Source organism: Acanthochromis polyacanthus, chromosome 2, assembly GCF_021347895.1.
Source record: "Acanthochromis polyacanthus isolate Apoly-LR-REF ecotype Palm Island chromosome 2, KAUST_Apoly_ChrSc, whole genome shotgun sequence".
Lineage (NCBI taxonomy): Eukaryota > Metazoa > Chordata > Actinopteri > Pomacentridae > Acanthochromis > Acanthochromis polyacanthus.
In genome coordinates this window covers 94,500-102,849 of record NC_067114.1, presented here as the reverse complement: position 1 = coordinate 102,849, position 8,350 = coordinate 94,500, and the positions used below count along the sequence as shown (strand labels likewise).

Below are 8,350 nucleotides of genomic sequence, written 5' to 3'. Positions count from 1 at the left end.
ATCTACTTACTACAAAGGCCATAGTGTGACTTTATCATTGTTTTACCTTATAATGAACTAATTAAGCTAATTACACAAACTGCCCACATGCAAGTCCAATCTAAGCTAAACTGCTGGACAGAAAGTAGTCCCAGTAGTCGGTAGAAAAAACTTTAAAACTTTACATACTTGGAAAGAATGTAGTATTTTGAGCAGAATAAACTTTTTAAACCTTTAGTTGTTAAGACACAAAGTACTTTTTAGGTGCAATAACCTATAAATCGTCAGCACTTCAGTACTTGGAGAGAAAATTGTATATTTGGTGGAATAAACCTTTAAATTATATAGACTTAAAAAAGCATTTTAGGGGAAAAAAACTTAAAATTTTTCAAAATTCGATAGGAAGTAGTTGGGTGGAATAAACCAATATAACTGATTTATATAAATGAGCTTAAAATTGTCATATTTCATTGTAGTCACTTTATTCAAAATGTTAAAAAATGATGTGTTTTGCACTTGTTGAAAGTTGTATAAAACCAAAGAATTCAACTGAGAAGCCATGACTGACTCAGGCCAGTTGTGAGCATCAACCATGTGACCAAAATCCAGACACTTTTTGGGTGAACCTTTCAATTCATTTTCAATAAATTTTATTGACCAGTTCACGTGTGTCATCTCAAGACACTTCAATAAGAAAAGTAAAGACAAAATTATAGAGAGAAATCCAACAAATCCAAAGTTTCCTTTGGATTCCCTGTCTGAGCAAGCACTTGGCGACAGTGGGGAGGTAAAACTCCCTTTTTCAGGAAGAACCCTCCGGCAGAACCAGGCTCAGACAGGGCGGCCATCTGCCTCGACCGGTTGGGGTGAGGGGAAAGAAGAGTGACAACAGGAAAAGTGAAAAGAGTGGAATCCTGTTGCAAAGTCCAGGCCTTCCTCTTCAAGTGTGGGAAGCCATGCGTTAAAGACGCTTCACAGTGAAAAACTGTGACAGTGAAAGACACTTGACAGTGCTGCTCAGTCCATCACATCGGACACACAGCAGCAGCAGAACGTCTTCTTTATCCAAGAGAAGACACGTTGGAAGCAGTTCTTCTTCTTCTTCTTTGTCTTTCTCTGCTCCTTCTCAGTGACTTCAGTGTCTTCATCCTCATTACTCTCCATGCCGTCCTCAGTGTCTTCAGCAGTGTCAGCATCGTCACTGTCCTCATACTCACTGCTCTTCAGGTCACTGTCCTCATCAAGCAAGCCTGTCAGGTTAATTCTGTTTTCAGGGTCTGCAGGCTTAACCATGATGGACAGGCTGGTGGAGGGTCTAGATTCATCGCTAAAAAAAGGAAACATACACTGTTGGGTTTACATCCGACAAGCAGAGAATGTAAACATGGAAATCAACAGAAGTCCATATCAGTCTTTTGTCACCTGCTGGGCTGCTAATGTCTCACAACCTGTGTACAAAGTAAATAGAAACACACTTACCAACTGCTGGTGGAGGAGCTGCTGCTGAGGTAGCTTTTGGTGATAAAGGGATGCCTGAGGATACCACTGGGGGTGATTCTGTCGTCATCATCCCACTGAAGCATCGCCTTCAACAGCTCGATGCACTCCCTCCTCTCATCAGCCTCTGCTGGGTTGTCCGTCTCAGAGCAGACCTGGTGCAGAAAACATTTTGAAAGTCCAACAGTGGTCAAATCACCTTCCACCGTGAAATGTGAATACCATAAATGAACGGGACTTTTCAGCAACTAGCTGCTGCTTCCTAAACTACCTACCGTTTTCATTTCTTCCAGAGAGTCGAACTTGTAAACTGTGGGGTCGGAGTGGACGAGATCGGTCCCAAAATAATCCATAGGTGTCTGAAAGAAGAAAACAATGATGCTTACTAAAGTCTTTATCTTATTGAGTGAGTAAAGGTCAGAGGTAAAATCACAGTAGGAGTATTGTACCTTCAGCCGCCACCAATCATTTGGCATTCTCTCAAAAAATAATCGTGATCTCCGGCCAGCATCGATGAGATATTGCGGCGGCAGATCCAGCAGATGGATCATGCGTCGGAGCTGCAGACAAAACATAACACCATGTTAGACCTGAAGCTAATCCTGTCACGGCTTCTAATGTGTTTCAGCTGCAGTAATTTACTCACTGTCCAGTATTCTGAGTCTGATCCAAAGAGACTATCTTGAGTCATCATCCTGGCCATCACGCAGCCTAACGACCAAACGTCGATGGCCTCTGAATACGGCCGGCCCAGGAAGATTTCTGGAGCTCTAAATGTGGAAAAAACATCAAATGAAGATGTGACACAGTAGACAATAAGGAGACAGCACTGAATTAAAGATTTCTCAATGTTTAAAAAGTATCAGTATTTCATACCTATATGCAAGTCCTTGGCATAGCTTTCCTGCCCTGGCTTTGGACCTGTACTTGGCCAAACCAAAGTCAATCAGCTTGACCCTGAAGGGCTGCTTCACGTGATCCACCATCATGATGTTATCCTCCTTCACATCAGTGTGGATTATGCCGGCACTCTTTGTTGTTTTCAAAGCTACAGCCAGCTGCAAGTAACAACATTTATCAGGAGTTTGTTAAAGAAATCTGTCACATGACAATAAAAGTAGAAGTTGTAAAGGTTCCTGAACCACCGATGTTGATTCTAGCACCACTGAAGGAGAGAAATATAAGGAGACAATAGAAGGTCACACCTGCTGGATAACTGTACGGACGTGTTCCAGTGGCATTGGCTGTGGTAAATTCTCCACATAGTCCCACAGGGTGATGTCCAATTTTTCAAACACCAGGAGCCGCGTATTTTCTACAAAGATGTCTCCTTTGTAGTCAATGATGTTGGACTCCTTTGAGGTGTGGCTCATGAGCTTTTTCAGGATTTTCGCCTGTGGAGACATAATATGATTGCTGAGGCACATCGTCCAATCAGTTCTTCTCAACAACTAAAAAGTACATAACATGACCAGTACCACTACTCAGAATCTTGTAGTGGTACCACCTCTTTTTCAAACAATATCTTTTTTGTGTCACTGTTCAGCTGAAATCAGTGTCCTACCTCATGGTCAAGATTGTTCCTTTGGGGCACCTTTATAGCCACGTGCTCTTCAGTGTTGTTTTTCACACATTCCAGCACTGTTCCATAGCTTCCATCTCGCAGTTCTTTCACCACCGTGTAGCCTGTTGGGACTTCGGAACGCTGCCTTGAGGAACTCCCCTCGGAGGAAGATGAGGATGATGATGAGGATGAGGATGATGATGAGGATGAACTTTGAAAGTACATTTTTGTCTTGTCCCAGAAGACTGAAAGTGAAACAGACACAAAAGAGAACCATAATTTATGGATGTTAAACCATTGGTAATCTACCACGCTGTTGTGATCTCAGTTTTCAATCATATTTGCTAAATATTGAACCAATTATCATAAAACAACAGCACTGAGTGTTACAACCTGTTCTGAATTGTGTTATAAGACATATTGGACAGTACTGCAGCAAAACTACATGGATGTTTCCTCAGAAACTCCAAAGTGTTTACTTCATTAAACAGAAGAGAGGAGTTACTTACTTCACAAAAGTTTGGTTATCTAGATTTTGCTGAAATGTGGATGTCTCTGAGTTTGGTGTGAAGCTGGTTTCAATAAACTACTCAATAAACGAACAATAAATAAAATACATTGAAATGGTGTCTCCACTCAGAGTTTTTGTGTTTGGCATGAATTCTAGAATGCCTTTAAAAATAATTTATAATTTCTCAGCATTGTTTAATTTTGAAAATGGCATGTTAAATGACGACAACTGGCACTGTTTTTCTCATCTATCTACACTTAATAACTTACAGTGACATATTCTGAGTAATGTTGTTATAAATTGTTGAAATCTCTCATTTGTTAGAACATTTTCTGCTTAACTGTGTCTCATTTGACAGATTTTTCTCACATAAAATATATTTCAAATATATTAAAAATGCTAACTTTTAGAAATGTGTTCAGCATTTTTATTCACAAATCAAGATATTTGAGATAATGGTTTTAAAGCCTGTTTATCCACGTCCAGCACATTTTTAACATATTACAGGCATCTGAGGTAATGTTTAAATGACAGTATCTCAAGAACTAATACAGATAAAGCATGATTTTTTTATGGTTAGTTCTAGTTTCAACTACAGGACAAGTTGATGAAATAATCTCTGATAGCAGGTGAATTGAAATTTAAAAAATAATTAAAATTGTCACTGAAAGTCTCATCTTTGAGCACACATTACCCCAAAAAACAATAATGCAGAAATCATCCAATGATATTTTCTGACACTTTTGTACTTGCATGCCAGGATAATCCAAAACAAAACATGCAGAATATTTTTTTATGAAAAAGAAAATGTGATGAACTTTAGTAACTGATTGAGCAGATATGACAAGTTGTACCACCAAAGACAAAAATATTGCTGGATATCATAATCCAATTTCATTTTTGGATTCCATGTTGCAAGTTAAGGAAACAGAATGAACTATTACCTTACTTATTACACTTACTGAATTAATTTACTTATCAGAAAAAAGTGACCTTAAATCTTGCTCACATCAACACATCAGACTATCATTATATACTCCAAAAATGAACATTTCCCAGTAGAAAAATCCCAACATATCTATGCATTTGGTCATGGTTGTATCAAATTATTCCAAGTTTGAAGCTTTAAAACCAAATTTTGTCTTAACAAAAAACGTTTGTCCTGCTCTTTACAGGAGTTGGTTTTAGTTATCCAGTTATGACCAAACCTGAACACATCACTTCCCTTCCACACTGCTAAGATCTGACTTTTTAATAACAAGATGTTAAAAATTACAAGACAAGTACAAAACTGAGTGTTACATCCTGTTCTGACTCACGGATTTCTTTACAAATTGGACAGAGTTGTAGAAAAATAGATCTTAGAACTGCCTTCTGAATGTTTCCTCTGGTGTTTGCTTCATCAAACAGAACAGTGAAGTCACTTACCTCAAAAATGTTGGCTTCTTTGGACTTTGTTGAAAGGTTGATGAGTTTAATCTCGATGTCCTGCTAATTTCCAGTAGTCCTGTTGTCCTGCTCAAATCCGTAAGACACTGTCCCCAACTGTCTGCACACTGACACTTATATGCAGCATGAATTCTAGAATGTCTCATTCTGAACTATTTTTAGGGGTGTTCATTCTGCATAGAAACCATTGCATATCTTGACAACGGTACTTCAGATCATGCTCAAACTTGGTAGGGGTATTACAGGGGTCCTGAGGAAGTGCAGTGGGGAGTTTGAATCAGATTGGATGAATGGTGGTGTTTTTTCGATGCAATGAAATCAAGGTAGTCACATTCTGACAGCAGTCTCAGCACTACTTTGTTTAAATGTAAACAAAGCAGCAGTTATTTTTTAAATTTTTAACTGTCATATTTACTGTAAAGAAAGCACACAGTGGATGGGTTTGGGTTCATGTAAAATGCTGAAACACTGGTGTGGTCACTGTATATGAGGAATACGGTTTTCCAAAGGGAACAAACTTGGAGTTAGTTGAGCCTTTGCAGAAAACATGTTGGGGGTAAATTGTGCCATCAATTATGTTGAAGTAAAATTTAAATTTTACACCTCATATAATGTAAGATCTGTCTCCATTTGTTCATGTATGACCTGATGGGCTGAAAAATCATTCTGTGGATTTTCATCTGCCACCTGACGTATGAACTTCCCCTTCTTTACTTCTCCGACAGCTCTCTCCAAATCCTTAAGAGAAGCTGAAGTCCTGTCTGTCTTCCACTAGTCTCAAAATTAAAATGTCAAATAATTTTGGTTCTAACATGTCCATCCATCCATCCATCCATTCTCTATACACCGCTTTATCCTCACTAGGGTCATGGGGGGTGCTGGAGTCTATCCCAGCTGACTCGGGTGAAGGCAGGGGACACCCTGGACAGGTCACCAGTCTGTCACAGGGCTACATATACAGACACACAATCACACTCACATTCACACCTACGGACAATTTAGAGTAACCAATTAACCTCAGCATATTTTTGGACTGTGGGAGGAAGCCGGAGTACCCGGAGAAAACCCACGCATGCACAGGGAGAACATGCAAACTCCATGCAGGAAGATCCCAGGCCCAGGCCGGGATTTGAACCGGGGATCTTCTTGCTGCAAGGTGAAAGTGCTAACCACTACGACACTGTGCAGCCCTAAATATTGAACCAATTATCATAAAACAACAGCACTGAGTGTTACAACCTGTTCTGAATTGTGTTATAAGGCATATTGGACAGTATTGCAGGAAAACTACATGGATGTTTCCTCAGAAACTCCAAAGTGTTTACTTCATTAAACAGAAGAGAGAAATTACTTACTTCACAAAAGTTTGGTTATCCAGATTTTGTTGAAATGTGGATGTCTCTGTGTTTGGTGTTAAGCTGGTTTCACTAAACTACTCAATAAACGAATAAATAACTCAATAAAATACATTGAAATGGTGTCTCCACTCAGAGTTTTTGTGTTTGGCATGAATTCTATAATGCCTTTAAAAACAATTTAAAAATTCTTAGTGTTGTTTAATTTTGAAAATGGCATGTTAAATGACCAAAACTGGCACTGTTTTTCTCATCTATCTGCACTTAATAACCTATCATGACATGCTCTGATTCACCCTTTAAAGGACAGGCAATTTCTGCCCGAAATTTCTACTGAGATGTACAGAAAGTAAATTGAATGCTGTTCTTGAACTGTTTGAAGTTCATGCATGGTTGGGGTCTCATTTGAAAGCAGACAACCTGTATTTTCACCCAGTGCAGTCAGAATTACTCTCGGTGCTACTGGCACAGAGTATTTCATGTTGGCACACACTGAATTAGGATGAATTTTTACATTTTTTAAAGAAGGCGCTAGAGAGGAGAATGCTGTGACTCTCGCGAGACTGCCAGTGAGATTTCGGAATACAACATGGCGGCGCCCTGCTGCTGAAATAGAATTCATTAGTCTTGGCTCTTTCTCTAAACAAAATTAAATTTAATCACCGCATTACTTGCATTCAATTATTGATATTTCCTTACTCGAACTGCGGATTTGGAGCACCACCCACCGTGGAAGACCTCGAGCGATTTATCGACGGATATTTTTACAACTGCGTCATGGAAGACCCGAACCGCGACAATCCGTCTAAAAAGAGGAAAAACGATTCCTCGACTGATACGGACGACCTAGCTACAACGGACGTCCCGGTTGATGTCCTGGAGTCCATAAATAAAAAGCTAGATGTTCTCAGCGTCCTCCGCGACGAAATTCGAGACCTGAAGGTAAGTTTGGAGAACGCCTATCAACAGGTAAGTGAGCTTCAACTTGATAACGCGGAACTACGTTCCAACTTTTCTGCAGTTACAACCGAGTTGGAAACAATTAAAAGGGAGAATAAAGCGCTTAAAGAGACTGTAGTGGATGTCCAATCCCGTAGTATGCGGGACAATTTAATATTTTCAGGAATCTCTGAAAGCACCACAGATAATCCGGAGACAGAAATTAAGAAATTCATGACAACGGCTTTAAAAATTCCCCAGGAAACGGTGAATAATATTTCCTTTCACCGCGTTCACAGGCTTGGAGCCCGTAGAGGCAATAAATCCCGTCCTATTATCGCTAAATTCGAACATTTTAAACAGAAAGAATTAGTTAAAAGTAAAGGACGGGAGCTTAAAGGGACCTCTTTCGGAATGAACGATCAATTCCCGAGAGAGATCAACGAGCGGCGGAAGGTATTGTTTCCCATACTGAGGCAGAGCAGGCAGAAGGGTAAACGGTCTACTTTGGTTGTAGATAAACTTTATATCGACGGCCAACTGTACCGGGACCCCAATACCACTCCCTGGCTGTTCTGATCAGTATGGTGAAACGAAAGAGCTTTGTCTATTTACTTAAAAAATAATGTATATATTGTGTGTGTGTGTGTATATATATATATATATATATATATATATATATGAAGGTATGTATATGTGTATATGTATTTAATCTCACTATGGCTACTTATAATAATGGCTCACTGTTTTATGTTTGACCCCCTTCTGTTCACCTTTTTGTCTACCTCCCCTCCCTCTGCTTCCCCTAACCACCTAAACTCACACCTCCCTTCTCCCCCCACACAAACTCCCTATGTAAATCTTTTGTGTGTTATATATGTCGAGGCACCAGTGTTCTTTGTTTTTTTGTGCTCACGTTTGACATGTTTTACAGTCTTGTTATCCACATCCATCATAGATTTAAACCCTGCTATACACCCATCCAACGTTATCAGCAGACTGAGTTTATTTCATAACATACCAATACCAGTAAGCAGCTCACATAGATCTACATCC

General features: G+C 39.5%; 1 long non-coding RNA gene across 1 annotated transcript; it reads right to left on the bottom strand.

The window, feature by feature from the left end:
- Positions 1-1,751: 1,751 nt before the first annotated feature.
- LOC127533006 (uncharacterized) lies at positions 1,752-2,229 on the bottom strand. Its single transcript, XR_007940612.1, has 3 exons — positions 2,123-2,229; positions 1,926-2,036; positions 1,752-1,835 (listed from the first exon to the last, which is right to left on the bottom strand). It is a non-coding gene; the product is annotated as an uncharacterized LOC127533006 (long non-coding RNA).
- Positions 2,230-8,350: the final 6,121 nt, after the last annotated feature.